We start from the raw sequence: 26,920 nt of genomic DNA, 5'->3' as shown, positions 1-26,920 counted from the left end.
TTGTCTTGGCACTCGCGTGTCTGTTGTTGTAAGACATCTGGCAGAGCGGAGCCTCTCTGCCCTGTAATCCAGGTTGGCTGAGACCTACCTAGTGTGTGTGTGTGTGTGTGTGTGTGTGTGTGTGTGTGTGTGTGTGTGTGTGTGTGTGTGTGTGTGTGTGTGTGTGTGTGTGTGTGTGTGTGTGTGTGTGTGTGTGTGTGTGTGTGTGTGTGTGTGTGTAAATGAGTATATGTGACACTCAGGACTCGAGGTAAGTAATCAAAGGAACCACTAAGCTGGGAGTTCACACTTTACTTCCAAACCACAGAAGAGCCTCTCCCTTTTACCAGCTTCTCTTATTCATCTTAAATGTACTGAATTATTCAGTGACACACTGAGCAGAGGACTGTTCTATGTTAAATGTGTCTATAAAACACGGCTTATGGAAAGAGGGAGGGAGGGAGGGAGGGAGGGAGGGAGGGAGGGAGGGAGGGAGGGAGGGAGGGAGTAGAGAAAGAGGAGGGAGTAGAGAAAGAGAAGGGAGTAGAGAAAGAGAGAGAGAGAGAGAGGGAGGGAGGTAAGGCAGCCAGCACCTGCAGGCCTAATAAGGAATAAATCAAACAGATCCAGGAGATAACTAGTGCTGCTGCACACTGGGGGTAAACAACACAAGGACTGGTGTCTATTCATGGAGAGGGAGGGAGGGAGGGAGGGAGGGAGGGAGGGAGGGAGGGAGGGAGGGAGGGAGGGAGGGAGGGAGGGAGGGAGGGAGGGAGGGAGGGAGGGAGGGAGGGAGGGAGGGGAAAAAAAACAAGAGTGAGATACCAAGATAGAGACATTAGGGACATGGGGGGAAGTAAAAGAGATGAGAAGTAGAAAAGGAGACCGTGAGAGAAAGAGAGAGAATGAGAAAGAGAGAAAGCCAGAAAGAGAGAGCGAGAGAATATGGAGTGCTCTTTTACTGGATGGTGTCTCCAGCAAGACTGTGTGGTGTCCGAGAGATATTGCAGTGACAGGCCGTTTTTCCTTCCAGGGCCAGTCAGAGGTGCGCTCCCACATCGTCCTGACACCCTCCACGGGGATGAGGCTGTGAGCCAGCCGGCACCGGAGTCCCCAGCCCTCTCACCCATCACCCTTTAGCGGGACGGCCTTGACAAGTCAGGGAGGGAGGGCTGGGGGGTTCCAGGCGCCAAGCAAAAATGATAATGCACACACCTCAGAGCTGTCACACTAACCACTGGCCACTTCTCCGCCTGACTGAGACCGCCTTATTCACAGTTCATACGGTCTTTCTTTTTAACTCGGAAGGACAGTTTCGCAGACCCAGATCAAACTCTTCGAATAAAAAGCACGCGTGCCTCGATTGAAAGTGCTCTTTAGTCTAAGAATAGGTTTAACCAGGGTCCAGGAAACAAGTATGTAGGCCTGCAAGAGTTGTGTCTTTACTGATTCGCTGTTATTTCTACAGCCCATTGAGTTCGATATGACTCAGTAAGGCTACAGTAAAGAACCTCAGTGACCCAGCAAGAGAAAGCCACTATTGTCTGAGAGTGATGATGTCACACTACTGGAATTCTTTCCTCTCTCATCCATGACCGTAGGGCAGGAAGAGCCTGATAAAGGCTGTCAGTCTTCTCTCATCAACTGGCAGGGTTAAAGACACAAACAAGTGCATTATTTTCAAGCAGAAGTTGCTTTTTGGCCTAATGCTGAAAACAGATATGCAAATTGCAAAGCCGTAAAACATATTAACCTCAACGCATATTAAACCATCTTTATTGATTATACAGTATTAGTTCGTCAACTAGACTTCTGTCTGATTGTACCCTAAGCTCCTTTTCTTTAAAAAACCTTGTAGGTTTTATCCCAAGCATTGGATGATTCCGTGGGAAAGTCAACCTAAGCATATACAAATAAAGTTAGGCATTTCCAAAATAAACTACATTCACAATTATGCTTAAGGTCTATACGTTGCAGTTCACCTTTTTTTTTTTTACCAGTTTAAAGAGGAAATTGCATGAATTTTGACCATTACCGAGTAGGAGGCCAAGTCTCAAAAAACGTTTTTTACACTTTCGTATTTCATGGCTTTTAGAAAGGACTCACAGAGCTTGTTCTTCCACTCACAGCTGTCAACCAGTGTTAGTTATGGATATGAGGTGTTCATGAAGCAATACAGAACAAATGTAAGTGTCTTGAGTTTTGTTTGCGTGTTCTACTGTCTTGTAAATATATGACATTATCGCGATACTTAGGTGCCTATATGATATGTATTGCAAATCTATATGTATTGCGAGTCAATACTGTGATTTTATTGCGATTCCACGGTCCAAACATATCGTTCACCATATGTCTGCTGCAGACGGACAAGAGACAGGTAATGTAACGGTCATGAGAAAACAAGTTTGGCCCTCTATTTAAAAAAGAAGATGGAGAACAAGCTATGAAGGAAAAACATTTGGTTCAGATACAGTCAACTAGCGCAAAAGGAATACTGCGATAGTCAAAACGATACAATATATTGTCAAAAATATTCTCGATATGTAAGTGCATCAATTTTCCCCCATCGCTACTGATGTGATATCTTAGCTTCAGAAGCTTTTGCATTCACCAGATTTAGTGTGCTGGTTCTGAGAAGTATTCTTCAGACTTTTCCTGAAGCAATTGTTGATATCTTGAAATTGTTGATATCTTGAATATTTTTGATATTTTGAAAATGTATGTGTTCTAGCTAAGATTCTCTTGCCAAATATATGCTGAAGTGAATTTCTCATACATGGCAGTACTGTTTTTTAGACAGAAAGATGAGAAGAGTATTTATCAACAATCTGTTAAAAGCCCTGGAGTGACTTTTCAACTGAAAGCACCCCAAAATATAAAGACTTCATTCAGTGTCCAGAAAAGTGGATTGGCAGTATCTTGGATACAAATCATATTGATAAAGAGAAAAAAAGATGATGTATTAGGTTGTGGTGCCTGGCCTTGTACACTATATTCAGACTGCCTGTAATTATACAATCATGATGTACCATGTACCAAACCTCAAAATGACAAACGCGTTAAGATAGATTTTGAGCCAAGAAATCTTTAAGATTTGAATGTCTCTATAAGACATCCATAACGGAGGGTGTAACATCCATAACGGAGGGCGTAACATCCATAACGGAGGGCGTAACATCCATAACGGAGGGCGTAACATCCATAACGGAGGGCGTAACATCCATAACGGAGGGCGTAACATCCATAACGGAGGGCGTGACATCCGTAGCGGTCGTTTTTCCTCTCTAAAGTAATCATGTAAATGACAATCTTTTCAAAATGATCGTTATGGATAGCAATGGCTATCCATGTTTTGACCTGAGACGTACAAACTCAGCTAGGTTGTCGTCTTGTTCCATCACCACTCTGCTCTGTCTGCTCACACCCTGTTCAGCTCGGTGTGCAGTGGAACGCCAGCATGGTGCCGTGGTAAGTTCTTCAGGAGATATATAAGATTTCATAAAAGGGAAATAGAACATTGCTCACACCTTAAATCAGTCAAAACAGTTATGGTAGAGTATAGGAATCTGACAACATGGAGAAATAACTATAATGCATTTTCTTCTCAGAAGATGGAGACAAGCTGTCCGAGGCTTATTCAGGAGGGTTTGGAAGATCGTGACCTGCTCTGGCATCTCAGAAGAGAACTGAGACAGAAGGTCAAGATCTCAGCCTCATCTAAACACACACACACACACACACACACACACACACACACACACACACACACACACACACACACACACACACACAGTGGTCTACAAAAATCACTATTTCACATTGTGCATCTTATGTATATTGTGCATTTCCACAAATATAATACTGAACTGAGAGGAAGGTTAAGAAGGTATTATTTAAAGTTATTATTAAAGTCTTTAATAGATCATTAGGGCACAAAGCATGTATAAAAAAAACATTATTATACCCAATAGCAGAGAGTGCTTATGGAGGTCAGGAGAGCAGAGATTACCCTAGGTTACCCCGAGATTACCCTCAAGAGGCTGAGGAGGACGTGGACCAGTTTTCAGTGTATTTGCATAAATGTGCAGCAGGGTCGGAGCTGCCTGTAGAGAGAGATTCCTAACGAGTTTAACCAGGCCCAATTTAGCCAATTCCTTCATCTCCATCTCACCTAGCTCTGTAATCCAATTTGAGGATCCTTTTCATTCGTCTGAGAACCAGGAGAGAAGGGGAGGAGAGGGGGAGACTAAGAGAAACATGGGGGGGTGAGAGAGAAGGTTGGGGTGAGTAATACAAATGGAGAGGGATAGAGAGGGGGCAGAAAGACAGAGAGGGAGAAAGAAAGAGTGATGTATTTCATTAGAGAAAGGAGGACAAGAGGACCAATGATGATCAATGTGAAGACCAGGAGAGCGACTGGAAGAGAGGCTCGTCACCATGCCACTGTATGACTCAGTATGAGAGCAGCAGAGTGCTATAAAGACAACCACCTCAAACGGGAAACCTGTATGACTCAGTATGAGAGCAGCAGAGTGCTATAAAGACAACCACCTCAAACGGGAAACCTGTATGACTCAGTATGAGAGCAGCAGAGTGCTATAAAGACAACCACCTCAAACGGGAAACCTGTATGACTCAGTATGAGAGCAGCAGAGTGCTATAAAGACAACCACCTCAAACGGGAAACCTGTATGACTCAGTATGAGAGCAGCAGAGTGCTATAAAGACAACCACCTCAAACGGGAAACCTGTATGACTCAGTATGAGAGCAGCAGAGTGCTATAAAGACAACCACCTCAAACGGGAAACCTGTATGACTCAGTATGAGAGCAGCAGAGTGCTATAAAGACAACCACCTCAAACGGGAAACCTGTATGACTCAGTATGAGAGCAGCAGAGTGCTAGAAGACAACCACCTCAAACGGGAAACCTGTATGACTCAGTATGAGAGCAGCAGAGTGCTATAAAGACAACCACCTCAAACGGGAAACCTGTATGACTCAGTATGAGAGCAGCAGAGTGCTATAAAGACAACCACCTCAAACGGGAAACCTGTATGACTCAGTATGAGAGCAGCAGAGTGCTATAAAGACACCCACCTCAAACGGGAAACCTGTAGATCCAGACGGGGATGTAGTGCAGAGCTTCCAGTACGGACTGGATTAGAGGCTATAGGAGCAGGCAGTGCAGAGCTTCCAGTCCCGACTGGATTAGAGGCTATAGGAGCAGGCAGTGCAGTTTCCAGTCCCGACTGGATTAGAGGCTATAGTAGCAGGCAGTGCAGAGCTTCCAGTCCCGACTGAATTATAGGTTAAAAAAGCAGGCAGAGCACACAGAGGCCCAGTAAGGCACAGAGGCTCAGCACAGTTCCCAGTGCCAGCTGTGCTCTCTGCTCCCCCTTCAACTCCCCCTGCTGGCTGGGTGGCATGTCTCAGCTCACCTAGGCCTAACCAGCCCTGACAGCAGGGACCACTGCCAGGGTACAATGTCATGCCATGCCAAGGGGAGGGCATGTGAGAAGTGTGGAACTAATAGACACATTTTGTGTGTGTGTGTGTGTGTGTGTGTCAGGGTTTCTGTAAACCTGTAATAGCAAAAAAAAATACAAAAGCTGAAAAACTAAATTGGCACCAGCCAATTGTCCAGGAGAAGAAAAAATCCCACTGTGAAAGAATGGTTTTTATCCTATTGATTGATGGAAATACTAGTCGATGTAAATACATTTGACTGGTCATGCTTATTGGTCTATAGGTTCATTAGCATCATTTAGTGGTATTAAATTGGTGCGCGTGTACAGTATATTCGTTACGTATCTCATTTATTTCAGCGTACAGCATACAGAGTCTTTGAGCGGGAAATCTGTCAGACAGCGCGAGAGCTGCTGCTACAGCGTCTCAAAACAGCAAACGCACAGGCAACGGAAGACAGGCTTCTTCAGCACGTCACACACCACTTTGCAATGAACTGGAGGGAGTATGCATTTTGAAAACATATACTTAATTGTTTGAAACCTTAATGTTTTCCTACATATTATGAGGCCCTTGCTTTAAAGTAGCCTAGCCAAAATGTTGACCATATCCGTGGAGGCAATTATTTTATATCAACTTTATTTCATTATCCAGTAGGCAAAGGCACAATCCTAGTCATTTTAGCAACCCATGCCAGTTGTTGCATGTTAGATCTCCCCTCTTCGAACGGATATTTTCATCTCTGTCACTTGAAACTGCTTGCACCTGCGGTGCGCTATTGACTGGTGTTTTCCCGCTAATTGCATTATGCTTTGTCACATTGCTGCGTTTATAATGTATAGAAATAATGGTTTATCAACATTTTAAGCTAAACGTTCTGATCTGTTGCATTTATGTGGACTAGGCCTACTGGTTGTATGACTTTGGAATCTATCATCCCACAACTGTCCCAGAGTGTTTGGAATAGGCCATTTCTTTCTCAACAAGCTGACCAATAGAATACGTCAACTTTTCTACTATGGGGGATAGTAGATTAAAATAGACTTGTGATTTTGCAGTTTGTTACTCATCTTGTTGGCTGAGGAAAAGTACATGTGGACAATTATTCTAAAATCGTCAAAGTGCGCATCAGAATTTGATGAGGACCGCACATTGTTGAATCCTGTCGAATCCTATAGACTTGCATGTTCTGTTAATGTGAATTACAATAATCTTAATGTGATTCTGAGCACCGTGGGTGGACGCCCTATGCACCGTGGGTGGACGCACCCAATGCATATGAGTCCGGTAAATTAAAATGCGGCTTTTCCGAACTGAAAACCCTGTTGTGTGTGACAGGAGACAGGTAGTCCCTAGGCTCCACTCTTTCACAACCACTACATGAACTACTCTGTCATCCTCTGATCTCTAATAGGTATCCTACAGCAACCAAGTCTGATGGGACACCAGAGGTGAAGTAGAGTCTTCAAGCACACCACTCCTCCCCATACAGTTATACAGACATTTTTAACCTATTTGAAACATCTGCTATTGAGCCACCCATCAACCCCTGCAGATAGCCTAGAAGCCAGCTAAGCTTCTCTGGGCCTCTCTCAACACAAGGATGAATAACTCATGTCCTTGAGGGCCAGAGTCTGCTACCTTTCCTTATTGCCTTTGAATGAGTGCTACATTTACACTTTGCCTGGGAGCAACAAAAAACAGGATTGTGGTCCTGGAGGACTGGAGTCTGTTGCTGTGCCTCTGTCTGAACACCTGTTCAAACACTGGGCCTACAGCTAGAGTCTACACGGACCAGAAGGATGATACATGCAGAGCCAGAGCTGAACACGGCAGTAGCCTGAAAGGCAGCTTCAATTTTTATTACAGCAACATAATGCTCAGAGCGTGGTGTACAGCAGCCAAAAACACTGCACTGGGGGGGCAAAGAGAGGGATCATTCTACATCTGGAAAAGCGAGGGGGGAAATGATAGAAAGACGAAGAGAAAAATTGAGAAAAATATCCTCCATCCATAAATGTCCATTGAGCATGAGGGAAATGACATTTAGACAGGCTGAGTGTGCTGATGCCCAGACAGACAGAGTAATCCCCATCGTCATCATCGTAATAATAAATGCCCTTGGATATGTCAGCCTGGGATGTGATGAATTCATTTCTGCTCTGCTGTCCAGACTAGTCTACAATCCCGTTGAGGGGCTGATGTGTAGTTGTTTATCACTAATATGAAGACGCAGATGGTTAAGCTAGCAGAATGTGTGTAGATTACAAAATCAACACATCTGACACAACAGTTGAAGTCGGAAGTTTACACACACCATAGCCAAATACATTTAAACTCAGTTTTTCACAATTCCTGAAATTTAATCCTAGTAAAAATTCCCTGTCTTAGGTCAGTTAGGATCACCACTTTATTTTAAGAATGTGAAATGTCAGAATAATAGTAGAGAGAATGATTTATTTCAGCTTTTATTTATTTCATCACATTCCCAGTTCGTCAGAAGTTTACATACACTCAATTAGTATTTGGTAGCATTGCCTTTAAAATTGTTTAACTTGGGTCAAACGTTTTGGGTAGCCTTCCACAAGCTTAAGTTGGGTGAATTTTGGCCCATTCCTCCTGACAGAGCTGGTGTAACTTTGTCAGGTTTGTAGGCCTCCTTGCTCACACACGCTTTTTCAGTTCTGCCCACAAATTGTCTATAGGATTGAGGTCAGGGCTTTGTGATGGCCACTCCAATACCTTGATTTTGTTGTCGTTAAGCTATTTTGCCACAACTTTGGAAGTATGCTTGGGGTCACTGTCCATTTGGAAGACCCATTTGCGACCAAGCTTTAACTTCCTGACTGATGTCTTGAGATGTTGCTTCAATATATCCACATAATTTTCCTGCCTCATGATGCCATCTATTTTGTGAAGTGCACCAGTCCCTCCTGCAGCAAAGCACCCCCACAACATGATGCTGTCACCCCCGTGCTTCACGGTTGGGATGGTGTTCTTCAGCTTGCAAGCCTCCCCCTTTTTCCTCCAAACCTAATTTTTTTTTTTTTTTTTTTTTTTCACCTTTATTTAACCAGGTAGGCTAGTTGAGAACAAGTTCTCATTTACAACTGCGACCTGGCCAAGATAAAGCATAGCAGTGTGAACAGACAACAACACAGAGTTACACATGGAGTAAACAATAAACAAGTCAATAACACAGTAGGGGGAAAAATGAGTCTATATACATTGTGTGCAAAAGGCATGAGGAGGTAGGCAATAAATACGCCATAGGAGCGAATAATTACACTTTAGCAGATTAACACTGGAGTGATAAATCATCAGATGATCATGTGCAAGTAGAGATACTGGTGTGCAAAAGAGCAGAAAAGTAAATAAATAAAAACAGTAAGGGGATAAGGTAGGTAAATTGGGTGGGCTGTTTACAGATGGACTATGTACAGCTGCAGCGATCGGTTAGCTGCTCAGATAGCAGATGTTTAAAGTTGGTGAGGGAAATAAAAGTCTCCAACTTCAGCGATTTTTGCAATTCGTTCCAGTCACAGGCAGCAGAGAACTGGAAGGAAAGGCGGCCAAATGAGGTGTTGGCTTTTGGGATGATCAGTGAGATATACCTGCTGGAGCGCGTGCTACGGGTGGGTGTTGTTATCGTGACCAGTGAACTGAGATAAGGCGGAGCTTTACCTAGCATAGACTTATAGATGATGCCATTATGATGGTAATTATGGCAAAAGAGTTCTATTTATGTTTCATCAGACCAGAGAACATTTCTCCAAAATGTACGATTTTGTCCCCATGTGCAGTTGCAAACCGTAGTCTGGCTTTTTTATAGCGGTTTGGGAGCAGTGGCTTCTTCCTTGCTGAGCGGCCTTTCAGGTTATGTCAATATAGGACTCGTTTTACTGTGGATATAGATACTTTTGTACCCGTTTTCTCCAGCATCTTCAGGAGGTCCTTTGCTGTTGTTCTGGGATTGATTTGCACTTTTCACACCAAAGTACGTTCATCTCGAGGGGGCAGAACGCGTCTCCTTCCTGAGCGGTATGACATCTGCGTGGTCCCATGGTGTTTATACGTGGGTACTATTGTTTGTACAGAAGAAGGTGGTACCTTCCGGCGTTTGGAAAATGCTCCCAAGGATGAACCAGACTTCTGACTTCTGAGGTCTTGGCTGATGTCTTTTGATTTTCAAGCAAAGAGTAACTGAGTTTGAAGGTAGGCCTTGAAATACATCCACAGGTACACCTCCAATTGACTCAGATGATGTCAATTAGCCTATCAGAAGCTTCTAAAGCCATCAATTTCTGGAATTTTCCAAGCTGTTTAAAAGCACAGGCACAAACTGTACCATTTACACAAACAGGACTTTATCCAAAACTGTCTTGATAAAAGGTTTGATGATTTGGCTTAAGTCTGCATATTGTTGCTGTGCAGGCCACAGTAGTAGAATGGTGTGCACTAGCTTGTGGCTTCCCAGTCTAGGAGAGCTACAGAGAGCCGGGTTTAGCCATGCTCTGGTTCACAGAGGAGCAGACAGACAGGTCCACTCCGGTGTGCTGCACGCTGCAGGCTTAAGTGTAGGTACGAGGGGTAAGTGTGTGCAAACTGTGATGTTCAGCACATTAATACGGTTGTTGGCATGAGTGTCAACAGACAAAATAAATACTCTGGGAAGGGCCATAGTCAGACCTACATCAGCACTCATGTAGGCTAGTCCACTAAAAACTTTTCCTCACGTCCCAAAGTACCGTACTCTAGGGACATACCTGCTACAGTAGGGAAGGCTAGTCTTGGACATGCACATGGACACACACACATAGATCCAGGCACTGGTGGAGGTGTTGAGTGGTTCATTACTTTGTGCAGATGGATCTGCTGCTCTCTGAGCTAGAGACTATTCCACCACTGAGAGACTCAGTGAAGCATTAGACCGGGTCTTATTGGATGGTAAAACGCATTCTCCATTGTTCTCACATGGTTGAGGTTGAAACTCTATAGGCTCTTATGGATTGATGTCATACTACAGATTTAAAAATGGTTGTTTTATATTCGACATTCATGTGAATACAAATTTAAGTGCAGGCTATTTCTGTGCTGGCTTACAGTGACTGAACTGGGAACTGTCCCTATACTCACTGCTGCACCATGAGCACCGCTCCCAAACTGCACTTCCCTAAGAGAGGCAGTTGTGTTCAGACTCAGAGCAGTTTTGACCTGCTAAAATCACTACATTTCCCCTTGCAGTTGAGACCCGGAGACCAGCCAGTTTTAGAGAATGAAGAATAAGTAATGTGATGATCCAACAGTATTCAGCCCACAGTACCATGCTGAATGGCTTTTATAAAAGGTCAACGTTTTTAATACAGCTCCTCTCTTTCTCTCTCTCTCCCTCCCTCTCCTCACCGCGCAGCAATTTCTTAATTGAAGCGAGGTTCGGTTTGGCTTTTATAACCCATAAATGTCTCTGAGCACTCCCATTTGCCTTTCTCAGTTGTAGTCTATTAAAGATATGGATCTCACTACCAGCTGTAATAGGAAGGTCTTATCTGTTCTCGGTTCTCGCCGATTCTCTTTGCATTTCTAAAGCCTGTCCTTGAATAAGAGGAAGGCCAAAGACTGCAAATTAACAAATGATGTTATTTTTTTATTAATTATTTTCCTTTAGGGGCTACATTGTGGTGTTTTGTAATATTAGTTTGTCGAGGCTGTCTGATCAGACACAGCCAACATATCAACACTAGGCTGGTTCAAGACGATTTTATTTTCTGTTTAACTAGGCAATCGAACCAGGGTCTGTAGTGACACCTGTAGCACTGAGTTGCAGTGCCTTAGATCGCTGCGCCACTCGCAGACTGACAACTGTTTTTGTTGCCGTTTAGTGACCCTGTCTATCTGTCGGTGCCTGCCTGGTTAGCACTGGTCTGTAGAGGCTGTTTGTGTTATGACAGCTCCCATGGTGCTCTCTGGACCTGGGGTCACCGAGGTCATGTTTCTGACTTCCTGTGTGCAGAGGTCCGCTTGTATTGCTGCCACGGTCACTTCCTGTCTCCCCAGGGTCGTCTCCTCCCCTCCTCCAATGAATCCCTACTTCCCTCCAGGGTCAAGTCTTTCCCAGCAGCTGGTTCATGGCAGTCAGGTGTCACATGGTTGACCCTGGGCCAAGAGAGCACAGTGCAAACTGACACCACGGCACTGTTTACACAGGCAGCCAAACTTGGATATTTTTTCCACTAATTGGTCTTTTGACCAATCACATCATATCTTCACATATTGGATCTTTTAAAAGCTCATCTGATTGGTGAAATGACCAAATCAGTAAAAAAAATAAAAAAAATAATAATTAAAAAAGGATCAGAATTGGGCTGCCTGTCTAAACGCAGCCCACTAGTATCAGAAGACAGACCAGAAGAGGCTGGCTGACACACATTGGCTGCTATAGGGCCAGGCCTATCCCATGTTGGCACAGCTGTGGTTTAAAACACAAGCATACACACTTTCATTAGACCTCTATCGTAATATTGAAGAGGCACAGAAATGAAAAGAGCCGAGATTACACATATTTCTACATCTAGTATCTCAGCAGAAACAGAAGTAAACTAAGGGATTTATAATAACTTTGCTTTGCTTGACACATAAACACACATTTTGATCTCAGTGTAAGTGTTGAGGAATGTTCTCGGCTTCGCTGCCTCACTTGCCTGCTTCCTTAATGACAAAGATCCTTTAGTAGGAGTGAAAGCATTGCTGCCAAGAGGCAGATCAATTCTAAAGCTGGGGACATTTGTTTGCATGCCAGCCAGCCGCCAGCTCCTCTGTGATCAATCTCACTGTGCCTTGTGTTGATTTTACAACCCAGCCGATGCCATTCCCCTCAACCTCAATAGAACGGACAGAGTTCCAGCTCGTTTGAGGAACAGAATGTCTATCATTGTACAGTGCTGTTACAACCGCTGCCAAACCCAAATAAGTTGACCTTGGACTCTGTCTTATATAGTGCTCTAGGGTAGTGGAGGGGAAGGCGGATTCTCTCCATCTCTGTCTCCATCTCTGTCTCCCACTCAGAGTCACAGCATTCCCATGATTTCTTTACACTGGGGACCAAAAACCAAGACCAATAGTTTTTCATGACCATGTGGCCTGACCAGTTATAGTCACTAAAATATGGCTATTCCGGCTATACTTTGAGGGTGAACGCAGCAGTATCCCCTTAAAAGGAGGTAATCCAGTGACGTCCAGGGAGTTTACTGTTATTGCGCTGTGAGGCTGAACAAGTATAAGCCATTCAAATTGCCACTGTGACTGTGGAGAAATGATTATACACAGAACAAAAAATGTAAACAACGTGTCAAGTGTTGTGTCCCGTGTTTCATGAGCTGAAATAAAAGATCCCAGAAATGTTCCATGTACACAAAAAGCTTATTTCTCATCCCTGTTTGTCAGCATTTCTCCATTGTCAAGATAATCCATCCACCCGACAGGTGTGACATATCAAGAAGCTGATTAAACAGCATGATCATTACACAAGTGCACTTTGTGGTGGGGACTTTAAAAGGCCACTAAAAATGTGCAATTTTGTCACACAACATAATGCCACAGATGTCTCAAGTTGAGAGAGCATGTAATTGGCATGCCGACTGCAGGAATGTCCACCAGAACTGTTACCAGAGAATTGAATGTTAATTTCTCTACCATAAGCCGCCTACACCTTTGATTTAGAGAATTTGGCAGTACGTCCAACCGGCCTCACATGCCCTCGCCCTCCACATCTTCACCTGCCGGATCGTCTGAGACCAGCCACATGGAAAGCTGATTAAAATGTGGGTTTGTACAACCAAAGAATTTCTGCACAAACTGTCAGAAACCATCTCGGGAAATCTCATCCGCGTGCTCGTTGTCCCCACCAGCGACTTGACCTGACTGCAGTTTGGCGTCGTAACCGACTTCAGTGGGCAAATTCTCACCGTCAATAGCCACTGGCACACTGGAGAAGTGTGCTCTTCACGGAATAATCCTGGTTTCAACTGTACCGGGCAGATGGCAGACAGTGTGTATGGCGTGTGGACGAACAGTTTGCTGATGTCAACGTTGTGAACAGAGTGCCCCATGGTGGAGTTATGGTATGGGCAAGAATAAGCTATGGACAACGAACACAATTGCATTTTATCTATGGCAATTTGAATGCACAGAGATACCGTGACGTGATTCTGAGGCCCATTGTCGTGCCATTCATCCACTGATATCACCTCATGTTTCAGCATGATAATGCACTGCCTCATGTCGCAAGGATCTGTACACAACTCCTGGAAGCTGAAAATGTCCCAGTTCTTCCATGGCCTGCATACTCACCTGACATGTCACCCATTGAGCACGTTTGGGATGCTCTGGATCGACGTGTACGACAGTGTGTTCCAGTTGTCGCCAATATCCAGCATCTTCGCATAGCCATTGAAGAGGAGTGGGACAACATTATACAGGCCACAGTAAACAGCTTGATCAACTCTATGTGAAGAAGATGTGTCACGCTGCATGAGGAAAATGGTGGTCCACACCCCTACCTTTTTTTAAGGTATCTGTGAATAACAGATGCATATCTGTATTCCCAGTCATGTGAAATCCATAGATTGGGGCCTAATGAATTTATTTCAATTGACTGATTTCCTAATATGAACTGTAACTCAGTCAAATCTTTGAAATTGTTGCATGCTGCGTTTTGTATTTTTGTTCAGTGTGAATTGGCACACTGAGCAGTTGTCACACATCTGAAGGCAGAATGCCTGCAGATAGGAATGGATTATTGCAGGTATGTGTGCGCGTGTGTGTGTGTGTGTGTGTGTGTGTCTGCGTATGTGCCGTGTGTGTCCCCGTGTGTGTGTGTGTCTGCGTATGTGCCGTGTGTGTCCCCGTGTGTGTGTGTGACAGGATTGAGCTGGGCTTGCGTCATCCCTCCACACAGAGAGAATGTTTATGGGAGCGAGGCGCTACGGGAGATCCTGTGTAGCCTGGGATGATGGTGCGTTGACAGTACGGCAGCACAGTGGAGATCAAGGTAGTTTCAAATCACCGTCTGTCCGCTTCCACACAGCCAGGCATCCATCCAGCTAACAAGGCTTCCAGCAAACAGGGACAAGCCTATCCTATCTCCCGAAAAATGATTCTACCTCCCAAAGTTTTCTTCAAGCTCGACTAGGGTTGCACATCTTGGGGAATATTCAGGAGGAAGACATTTTCTGTGGGAATTAACGAGAATATATGCAAATGAATATTAACACCATTTAAAATGTGGATGTTTTTTTGCATTGGATATATTTACCATATGGAGACAGAAACATAAACCTTTTACCTTATCATAAGTAGACATAATTGCAAATTATTAAATCCTTCCAATTGAAATAAAAAACACAATTTAGTTACGAATTGAACTTTAATTAAATGAGTTGACTCTTCACATGGGATGATTTCACTCAACAACAAAAGAAAGGGAATATTGAATGATCCCCAATGATCCATCGCATCTCCCAAAAACGTTTTCAACAAACATCTGTAAAACGATAGTCTAGAGACTAAAGATTTGGTTGTCTTCCTCTCAGGGCGTCCATGTCTCCTCCCTGGACCTCCTCTTGAACATCAGACTCTGAGGCCCCATCTTCACTGTCAATTTCCAACCTTGTCAGGCTCAAAAAGCCTCAAATTTGCCTGGATGGCCACCAATTTTCTAACCCTTGTATTGGTCAGCCTGTTGCATGCTTTGGTGTGTGTGTTCCCCAACAAGGACCAGTTGCGCTCTGAGGCGGCTGATGTTGGTGGGATTTGGAGGATGAGGGAGGCAACAGTGGAAAGAGCCTCAGATCCACAAAGTCCCTTCCACCAGGTGGCTGATGAGATATGTTGGCACGACTGCAATATTGCATCTCCATCCCAAAGCCCTTGCTTGGAAGTGTACTTCGCCAGACTGCCAAGAACCTTGCCCTCATCCAGGCCAAGGTGGCGAGACACGGTAGTGATGACACCATAGGCCTTGTTGATCTCTGCACCAGATAGGATGCTCTTGCCAGCATACTTGGGGTCCAACATGTACGCTGTGGGCTTCAGGCAGAAGTCTTCACACTTTTTGATGTATTTCAGAACTGCAGTTTCCTCTGCTTGGAGCAACAGTGAAGTGGGGCAGGGCAGTACGGATTTATTTTCTTACATCTGCAAGCAGAGTCTGAACATCAGACAGGATGGCATTGTCTCCCTCAGTCCGTGCAATGGCTACAGGTTTCAGGAGTTTCAGGCTGCTTACCACTCTCTCCCAAAATACATCATCCAGGAGGATCCTCTTGATGGGGCTGTCCAAATCGACAGACTGTGATATGGCCATTTCTTGGAGAGACTCCCAGCTTCAATGTGAAACTCAAGAAATGGCCATATCACAGTCTGTCGATTTGGACAGCCCCATCAAGAGGATCCTCCTGGATGATGTATTTTGGGAGAGAGTGGTAAGCAGCCTGAAACTCCTGAAACCTATAGCAGTAGCCATTGCGCGGACTGAGGGAGACAATGCCATCCTGTCTGATGTTCAGACTCTGCTTGCAGATGTAAAAAAATAAATCCGTACTGCCCTGCCCCACTTCACTGTTGCTCCAAGCAGAGGAAACTGCAGTTCTGAAATACATCAAAAAGTGTGAAGACTTCTGCCTGAAGCCCACAGCGCACATGTTGGACCCCAAGTATGCTGGCAAGAGCATCCTATCTGGTGCAGGAGACTGTCAAACATGATGACAACACCACCCCAACGGGTGTTGCCGGGCAGCTTCAATGTGGTGCTCAAATTCTTCTCACTTTGCTTGGTGAGGTAGATTGCTCCTATAACTTGATGATCCTTCACATACCTAACCATTTCCTTGGCTCTCTTGTAGAGTATATCCATTGTTTTCAATGCCATGATGTCCTTGAGGAGCAGAAGCAATGCATGAGCAGCACAGCCAATGGGTGTGATGTCATGGGTAACACTCCTCCACTTTAGACCAAGCAGCCTTCATGTTCGCAGCATTGTCTGTCACCAGTGCAAATACCTTCTGTGGTCCAAGGTCATTGATGACTGCCTTCAGCTCATCTGCAATGTAGAGACCGGTGTGTCTGTTGTCCCTTGTGTCTGTGCTCTTGTAGAATACTGGTTGAGGGGTGGAGATGATGTAGTTTATAATTCCTTGCCCACGAACATTCGACCACCCATCAGAGATGATTGCAATAGTCTGCTTTCTCTATGATTTGCTTGACCTTCATTTGAACTCTGTTGAACTCTGCATCCAGCAAATGAGTAGATAAAGCACGTTGGTTGGAGGAGTGTATGCTGGGCGAAGAACATTCATAAATCTCTTCCGATACACATTGCCTGTGAGCATCAGAGGTGAACCAGTTGCGTACACTGCTCGAGCAAGACATTCATCAGCATTTCTCTGACTACGTTCCTCCATAGAGTCAAAATAACTTCTGATTCCAGGAGGACCATGAGCTGTTGCTATCGATAAGGTGTCTGATTCATCATTTTCACCTTGAATAGAAGTAGAGGGACTTTTGTCAGAGGTTGCTTGTTGTGACCGCTAAGGGAACTTTATGCACTTGACATATGATTTGGCACAGTATTTGCAAATGTACACCGTTTTTCCTTCTACATTAGCTGCAGTGAAATGTCTCCACGCATCAGATAGTGCCCGTGGCATTTTCCTGCAAAGATTAGAAAAAAATAAGTAAAAAACAAAACAAATACAATTACATGAACTAACACTCCTCACTTAGCAGGCTCAAGCAAGCTAAAACCCACATGGTAGCAAAAACTAACTAGATATAAATGGTTAACAAATTAGAAATGATTTAAACACACTTTGCTGTAGGCTACTATTTACTAGTTAACAAAAAAATTATGTATGTCGTATAACATATATTCACCCCACCCAGTATTGTAATCAAATCTTACCAGAAAGCATGTAGTCCTTGGCTCAGACAGTGTAGTAGTGTGGGCTCAATAGCATCTCATTAGTGTGCAAGATCTTGAGAATCAGCTGTACATGTGATGGAAGAATGCACTGTGCATGTAGAGGGTTGCAATTCCATTGAATTGGGGATAGTTTAACCAAAATATGCCACAAGACCTAGAATTGTCTTATGTGTATCCCACAAAAAACGGTCCACTGTTATAAGCTAACTTTTTTGATGAATTTAAGCCAAATTCCCCAAATTCCAGGGCTTAACTTCAAATGAAAAATTTCCGGAAGAATTCCGGGAAATTTACCAGAGAGTTTCTGACCTTTTGCAACCCTAAGCTTGACCCACTTAACTATAGCCTGGTTCCAAATCTGTTGTGTGTTTGGCTTTACAATGACCATATGTGAGTTGGCAAGACAACACAAACAGATCTGGGACCATCAGGCTATCATTACACATGGTAAGTAGGGCTGCACTACAATTGTGATTTTTTAAAACATATATATTGTGATTTTACCAGCGATTTATATTAAAACACTTGGATGAACTGTTGTAATCATATACATAAAATGTGTATTCTGATTCTATGGTTGGTGTTGTTTGGCATGATAACTAATGACAAAGCCAGGTACAGTAGAAGTTGTTGTGACAGGGTAGGAACCAAAGTGTTTGGTCAGTTTCCCAGGGGACCCTTACTACATTTGAATGTTACATTCATGGCATTTTTTTTTTAAATGCAGCCCCGTGTGATATGGATATTGCACATGTCAATATTGCAATTTAAATTAAATGTGCTGCCCTAATGGTAAGCATCACTTAATTTCACTATTAGCCTACAAATCATTCATTTATGTAAGAGATTGAGTACATAGGAGCCTATCAGACCCCAATGATGTTGACCTGTTCCACATTTCAGATTTCACCCAAGCCATTTGAGGACATGTGAAAACCTTGGTGGCTCTGAGAAAACAGCCATTTAATCCCAAACAGATCTCTGAGGCAGCTGTGGGAAGATTAGCATTGACCAACCACAGTGTGTGTAGCCTGTTGGGATGAGAGCAACAGTTAGGAGGATTGTTGGGTAAAAATAGAATGGGAGTGAAGGGGCCTAGGGGTTAGAGGTCATAGTGTTGAGGAGAGACAGGAGAGTCCCAGTGGCTGTCAGAACTAGGGCTGGGTGATATTGGGATATGAGATTTTGGCCATATAGGTCATTTCATATCCCGATAACAATACATATCACGATATAGCACATTTTCTGTAAATTCAATGAATAAATAGGCCTTTACATGTGGTAATTTTATATAAACTATTTCTTATTAAAAAGGTACTTACTCATGTTTTATTATTTCTCCTTTTATTTAGAACCTTTGTGCAAATTTTCAATTAAGCATGTAACAAAATATTAATGTATAAAATCTAAAAAAAAGGTAAATAGAAAACAATTAAACTACACTGCTCAAAAAAATATAGGGAACACTTAAACAACACAATGTAACTCCAAGTCAATCACACTTCTGTGAAATCAAACTGTCCACTTAGGAAGCAACACTGATTGACAATACATTTCACATGCTGTTGTGCAAATGGAATAGACAAAAGGTGGAAATTATAGGCAATTAGCAAGACACCCCCAATAAAGGAGTAATTCTGCAGGTGGTGACCACAGACCACTTCTCAGTTCCTATGCTTCCTGGCTGATGTTTTGGTCACTTTTGAATGCTGGCGGTGCTCTCACTCTAGTGGTAGCATGAGACGGAGTCTACAACCCACACAAGTGGCTCAGGTAGTGCAGCTCATCCAGGATGGCACATCAATGCGAGCTGTGGCAAGAAGGTTTGCTGTGTCTGTCAGCGTAGTGTCCAGAGCATGGAGGCGCTACCAGGAGACAGGCCAGTACATCAGGAGACGTGGAGGAGGCCGTAGGAGGGCAACAACCCAGCAGCAGGACCGCTACCTCCGCCTTTGAGCAGGAGGAGCACTGCCAGAGCCCTGCAAAATGACCTCCAGCAGGCCACAAATGTGCATGTGTCTGCTCAAACGGTCAGAAACAGACTCCATGAGGGTGGTATGAGGGCCCGACGTCCACAGGTGGGGGTTGTGCTTACAGCCCAACACCGTGCAGGACGTTTGGCATTTGCCAGAGAACACCAAGATTGGCAAATTCGCCACTGGCGCCCTGTGCTCTTCACAGATGAAAGCAGGTTCACACTGAGCACATGAGCACATGTGACAGACGTGACAGAGTCTGGAGACGCCGTGGAGAACATTCTGCTGCCTGCAACATCCTCCAGCATGACCGGTTTGGCGGTGGGTCAGTCATGGTGTGGGGTGGCATTTCTTTGTGGGGCCGCACAGCCCTCCATGTGCTCGCCAGAGGTAGCCTGACTGCCATTAGGTACCGAGATGAGATCCTCAGAGTCCTTGTGAGACCATATGCTGACACATGCACATTTGTGGTCTGCTGGAGGTCATTTTGCAGGGCTCTGGCAGTGCTCCTCCTGCTCAAAGGCGGAGGTAGCGGTCCTGCTGCTGGGTTGTTGCCCTCCTACGGCCTCCTCCACGTCTCCTGATGTACTGGCCTGTCTCCTGGTAGCGCCTCCATGCTCTGGACACTACGCTGACAGACACAGCAAACCTTCTTGCCACAGCTCGCATTGATGTGCCATCCTGGATGAGCTGCACTACCTGAGCCACTTGTGTGGGTTGTAGACTCCGTCTCATGCTACCACTAGAGTGAGAGCACCACCAGCATTCAAAAGTGACCAAAACATCAGCCAGGAAGCATAGGAACTGAGAAGTGGTCTGTGGTCACCACCTGCAGAATCACTCCTTTATTGGGGGTGTCTTGCTAATTGCCTATAATTTCCACCTTTTGTCTATTCCATTTGCACAACAGCATGTGAAATTTATTGTCAATCAGTGTTGCTTCCTAAGTGGACAGTTTGATTTCACAGAAGTGTGATTGACTTGGAGTTACATTGTGTTGTTTAAGTGTTTTACTTTATTTTTTGAGCAGTGTATAATTGCAAACAAAATAAATATAGGCCTAAAATGTGTATATATTTTGGGGGGCTTGCCTGTTTTGCATGTTATTTTGGCATTAATACGTGTCACATATCAATTTGCATTTGGTACCTTGGGTCGAGTGTTAGCACCAACTCATGAAACCCCCGTTTCTCGACCGTGGAAATTGGGGCCATGTCTTTGCAGATATAAGTTGTAACGGCAGCTGTTATCTCCTATCTTCGTGATTCTTTGCCATATGGTGTACCGCGGGGGGGGAAAAAGTACTTTTTCAGGTCTCATCCGTAGACTCTCTCCGTACTGTTTCACATGATTCTTACGTAGGTGGTTAAAAAGGTTAGTGGTGTTTGAGCCTGTTGTCGGGACCGGCCTGCGGCATATTTTGCAGAGGACGGTTTTCTGGTCCGTGTCAGACTTTTCATACCCAAACCACGTCCATGCGACCGAAGTAGCCCTTCTTTTAGCTACGAGCTCCGTGTCTCCGTGCACTGTGCTCCATGTTTGTTTGTGATGCAAAGCGTCGTCCAATTGACGAAAAATATTGCCGTAAAGTGTGATTTGCGACACAACGAAATAAACGATAGAGCATAATATGAAACGATAGACGTTTTTCTATAGTCACACGATATATATCGTTGTATCGCCCAGCCCTAGACAGAACCATGTAGGCTAGTCAACAAAAAACACCCTAGTAAACCTTTTGGATGCTTTAAAAGTTTTTTTCAAGCCAAAAAAAACTAAACGGAGAACAAACATGTCCACGCTGACCCTGTTTGAAAAGAGAAATCATCCAAGTTTTACTGCCAGGGCTCCAAGTACAAAGAAGGATGTAAAAACAGCTACAGTCAGTGGGTGCTTGGCCAAAAATCCCCCCCCCCCCATCTCTTTCCTCCCCTCCTCCCCTTCTCGCTTTCCCTGAATGCCCCTGAGTGTTAGTCTTTGATCTGGAGGAGCAGCCCGCAACTTGTGACGCACAGAGCATTATTGGCTCTGTAGTACCTCATGCTCCCTATAACTGTCCTTCCTCAGTCTAATTCTCCTCTCCAACACGGACGCAGGCAGAACTCATAAACACAGTACTCATAAACACACACAGTACTCATAAACACACACACAGTACTCATAAACACACACACAGTACTCATAAACACAGTGTCCGGAGGTTGAGGATGTTGGAAACCGAAAGCAAGATGGCACAGCAGAGGTGTGGAGTGATGAGGATCATCGAGAGGACTAACGCTATTCTTGAATTCTTATTGACATGTGGTGTGCTTTCTGGTGCCAGCTGACTGCCGTAGCTTCAGCCAAGTGGGTGCTTCATTTTGGTAATAGTGAAGGCGCAGCTAGCCTAGACCTACTCCGGAGTGCATGAACTGCAGTGGCTGAGCTCAAACTTCATCCGAGTCACACAGAGGGGAGGGACAGCGAGACACCTTGATGACACAGACGTGCTTTGCTCGCTCCTCCCCCTTATGACCACTTTCCTGACCCTCTCATGACCTGCCACCTCATGAATGATGTTGTTTTTCTAAATTGATTGTCTTTTGTTGTTGCTTTAAAGCACTTTGAGATTATTTTAATGAATAGCACTTTAAAAAGTTTAATAAATAATGTATTATTATTATAATAAACAGAGCCTTGCACAATCAATGATATTCACCCTCAGTGGCAGAGCTCTCTCTGTCTCTCTCTCTCCCTCCACACTGTGTGACTCTGACCCCAGTACCACCAGAATGTAATTAAAACATAAATGATTGATCACATCATATTGATGTGGTTCTGAAGACGTTCAACTTTTCTCCAGGCATTGTAAATATTCTATGCAGATTGCAGACCTGTGTTTCTGGAACACTCCTGGCTTCACCTGGCCCGTGGTCTGAGTTGCCTAGTCTAAGGATGGCATTGGTACTAGAAGCAGCTAGAAGATGCTATACAAGGTATAAATACATGTTGGGCCATGAAAAGTGAACTAACCAGTTAGAATTATTAATACATCGTACTTGAGTGAAAAAAACGAATTCAAACAAAATCCTTCAAACCTTTTCTTGAAAGCAGACTTTTTACCTCCGTGCTTATCATCCAAAGCTCCTTAAGTCGTCTTCTGCTCCGTTTAACAGGGACCGTACAGGGATTCATGGATCTGCTACCTCTACCCTTCATGATGATAAAGCCCAACCATTACTACTATGGGTTATGCAGATGACTGCAGTAGTCCACCACATTAAAATCAGGCTCCTGCAATACAGGGGAGAGCAATAGGTGTGCTCCTTCCACACAAAATAGGAACGCACACATACCATGAACATGTGCACACGTTGATTAAAAAGTGTCTCCTTAATTCGTCAACACTGAACACAAAGTGTGTGCACGGTCTCTCTCGACCTCTCTCTCTCTCTCTCAGCAGCATGTGCTTCCAGTGCTCTCTCTCTTCCCCTGAACCTCTAGGCCGACGTCTGGTTTCAGTTAGCGCTCACAAAAATGACCCGCTACGGTAGCAGCTAGCTGAGCACCTGTCAAAACAACTGGGCCCTCCTCCTCCTGATGGCCTTGACAACAGGCTCTCATTCATTCTCTACTGTACAGTTGAGCAATTCACTCACCTGGGACACAGGCCTAGTTCCAATTCTAAGCCACAGACCTTGAATGGCCCACTCCTCGGGAAAAAGGAGAACTCGTACGCACCCTTTGGCCCCTGCTTTAAAAGGGATATGTATCCTGTCCTTGCATGTACACCGATAAGCTAGTGGTTAGTACTCCTTTTAATATCAGCGTATTTCCCTACGACTCAATGCATCTGCATGTTTAATCCACACTGACACCATTAAAAGTAGATCAGACCCCGGCCAGATCATTAATGTACCTACAGACAGTTGAGATTGCAGATCGTGACTATCAAGGAGACGCATGGCCGCGGGCAGCCAGGGACACAATGAAACACTCCATAGAGCGTTCACTTGTTGTGAACATACATCCATTTACAAGCAAGGACCGGGGGAGCCGGGGCCCGTCGGCAGGCAATCATTAGCCTGAGAGAGACTGGCACGGATACAGCAGTATTCTTTTCAGGCCCATCACAATAAATCCCTAGCCCTGAGCGAAAAGAGAAGAGACGGGCTGTTGTGCAAGAAAACAAGCATCTCCCGTGAGATTATATGGCAGGCATGTGTGTGCGCTGTGAGCAGATCCAGAGCTTCACACAACATCTTTTAAAATTCAGCTGTTCTCCCAAAACATGACAGAACACCCAAGTGGCAGAAGCTAGGCCAATTCTAACTGTTCCCAGAAGCTAGGCCAATTCTAACTGTTCCCAGAAGCTAGGCCAATCGTAACTGTTCCCAGAAGCTAGGCCAATCGTAACTGTTCCCAGAAGCTAGGCCAATCGTAACTGTTCCCAGAAGCTGGGCCAATCGTAACTGTTCCCAGAAGCTGGGCCAATTCTAACTATTCCCAGAAGCTAGGCCAATCGTAACTGTTCCCAGAAGCTAGGCCAATCGTAACTGTTCCCAGAAGCTAGGCCAATTCTAACTGTTCCCAGAAGCTAGGCCAATTCTAACTGTTCCCAGAAGCTAGGCCAATTCTAACTGTTCCCAGAAGCTAGGCCAATCGTAACTGTTCCCAGAAGCTGGGCCAATTCTAACTGTTCCCAGAAGCTGGGCCAATCGTAACTGTTCCCAGAAGCTGGGCCAATCGTAACTGTTCCCAGAAGCTGGGCCAATCGTAACTGTTCCCAGAAGCTAGGCCAATTCTAACTGTTCCCAGAAGCTAGGCCAATTCTAACTGTTCCCAGAAGCTAGGCCAATTCTAACTGTTCCCAGAAGCTAGGCCAATTCTAACTGTTCCCAGAAGCTAGGCCAATTCTAACTGTTCCCAGAAGCTAGGCCAATTCTAACTGTTCCCAGAAGCTAGGCCAATCGTAACTGTTCCCAGAAGCTAGGCCAATCGTAACTGTTCCCAGAAGCTAGGCCAATCGTAACTGTTCCCAGAAGCTAGGCCAATCGTAACTGTTCCCAGAAGCTAGGCCAATTCTAACTGTTCCCAGAAGCTAGGCCAATCGTAACTGTTCCCAGAAGCTGGCCAATCGTAACTGTTCCCAGAAGCTAGGCCAATTCTAACTGTTCCCAGAAGCTAGGCCAATTCTAACTGTTCCCAGAAGCTAGGCCAATTCTAACTGTTCCCAGAAGCTAGGCCAATTCTAACTGTTCCCAGAAGCTAGGCCAATTCTAACTGTTCCCAGAAGCTAGGCCAATTCTAACTGTTCCCAGAAGCTAGGCCAATTCTAACTGTTCCCAGAAGCTAGGCCAATTCTAACTGTTCCCAGAAGCTAGGCCAATTCTAACTGTTCCCAGAAGCTAGGCCAATTCTAACTGTTCCCAGAAGCTAGGCCAATTCTAACTGTTCCCAGAAGCTAGGCCAATCGTAACTGTTCCCAGAAGCTAGGCCAATCGTAACTGTTCCCAGAAGCTAGGCCAATCGTAACTGTTCCCAGAAGCTGGGCCAATCGTAACTGTTCCCAGAAGCTGGGCCAATTCTAACTATTCCCAGAAGCTAGGCCAATCGTAACTGTTCCCAGAAGCTAGGCCAATTCTAACTGTTCCCAGAAGCTAGGCCAATTCTAACTGTTCCCAGAAGCTAGGCCAATTCTAACTGTTCCCAGAAGCTAGGCCAATCGTAACTGTTCCCAGAAGCTGGGCCAATCGTAACTGTTCCCAGAAGCTGGGCCAATTCTAACTATTCCCAGAAGCTGGGCCAATCGTAACTGTTCCCAGAAGCTGGGCCAATCGTAACTGTTCCCAGAAGCTAGGCCAATTCTAACTGTTCCCAGAAGCTAGGCCAATTCTAACTGTTCCCAGAAGCTAGGCCAATTCTAACTGTTCCCAGAAGCTAGGCCAATTCTAACTGTTCCCAGAAGCTAGGCCAATTCTAACTGTTCCCAGAAGCTAGGCCAATTCTAACTGTTCCCAGAAGCTAGGCCAATCGTAACTGTTCCCAGAAGCTAGGCCAATCGTAACTGTTCCCAGAAGCTAGGCCAATCGTAACTGTTCCCAGAAGCTAGGCCAATCGTAACTGTTCCCAGAAGCTAGGCCAATTCTAACTGTTCCCAGAAGCTAGGCCAATCGTAACTGTTCCCAGAAGCTAGGCCAATTCTAACTGTTCCCAGAAGCTAGGCCAATTCTAACTGTTCCCAGAAGCTAGGCCAATTCTAACTGTTCCCAGAAGCTAGGCCAATCGTAACTGTTCCCAGAAGCTAGGCCAATCGTAACTGTTCCCAGAAGCTAGGCCAATCGTAACTGTTCCCAGAAGCTGGGCCAATCGTAACTGTTCCCAGAAGCTGGGCCAATTCTAACTATTCCCAGAAGCTAGGCCAATCGTAACTGTTCCCAGAAGCTAGGCCAATTCTAACTGTTCCCAGAAGCTAGGCCAATTCTAACTGTTCCCAGAAGCTAGGCCAATTCTAACTGTTCCCAGAAGCTAGGCCAATCGTAACTGTTCCCAGAAGCTAGGCCAATCGTAACTGTTCCCAGAAGCTGGGCCAATTCTAACTATTCCCAGAAGCTGGGCCAATCGTAACTGTTCCCAGAAGCTGGGCCAATCGTAACTGTTCCCAGAAGCTAGGCCAATTCTAACTGTTCCCAGAAGCTAGGCCAATTCTAACTGTTCCCAGAAGCTAGGCCAATTCTAACTGTTCCCAGAAGCTAGGCCAATTCTAACTGTTCCCAGAAGCTAGGCCAATTCTAACTGTTCCCAGAAGCTAGGCCAATTCTAACTGTTCCCAGAAGCTAGGCCAATCGTAACTGTTCCCAGAAGCTAGGCCAATCGTAACTGTTCCCAGAAGCTAGGCCAATCGTAACTGTTCCCAGAAGCTAGGCCAATCGTAACTGTTCCCAGAAGCTAGGCCAATTCTAACTGTTCCCAGAAGCTAGGCCAATCGTAACTGTTCCCAGAAGCTGGCCAATCCTAACTGTTCCCAGAAGCTAGGCCAATCCTAACTGTTCCCAGAAGCTAGGCCAATTCTAACTGTTCCCAGAAGCTAGGCCAATTCTAACTGTTCCCAGAAGCTAGGCCAATTCTAACTGTTCCCAGAAGCTAGGCCAATTCTAACTGTTCCCAGAAGCTAGGCCAATTCTAACTGTTCCCAGAAGCTAGGCCAATTCTAACTGTTCTCTCCTTATCTTGTGATTCTGCAACAGATCTGAATCTCATTAGAATGCTATTATGCTATTAGCTCCATTTGAGAAATTGCTGATTGTTAATTGGTATTCATTGGTTTAATCTTGCAATCCAACTACTATGCAGAAACAGACAGACAGAGAAGACACACACAGTCTTTCTACACCTGTAGAATGGGGCTCCCGAGTGGCGCAGAGGTCTAAGGCACTGCATCTCAGTGCAAGAGGTGTGACTACAGGTTCGAATCCAGGCTGAATCACATCCGACCGGGATTGGGAGTCCCATAAGGCGGCGCACAATTGGCCCAGCGTTGT

General features: G+C 44.9%; 1 protein-coding gene across 1 annotated transcript in view; it reads right to left on the bottom strand.

Annotated features, from left to right (window-relative positions):
- The window catches only part of LOC120033750 (cytoplasmic protein NCK2-like), a 60,014-nt gene that overhangs the window by 12,900 nt on the left and 20,194 nt on the right, over positions 1-26,920 (bottom strand). The gene's annotated exons all lie outside the window — the stretch shown is intronic.

Source organism: Salvelinus namaycush, chromosome 40 (genome assembly GCF_016432855.1).
Source record: "Salvelinus namaycush isolate Seneca chromosome 40, SaNama_1.0, whole genome shotgun sequence".
Classification (NCBI taxonomy): Eukaryota; Metazoa; Chordata; class Actinopteri; order Salmoniformes; family Salmonidae; genus Salvelinus; species Salvelinus namaycush.
Note: the sequence above shows the minus strand (reverse complement) of the source record. Positions and strands in the feature narration are given on the sequence as shown.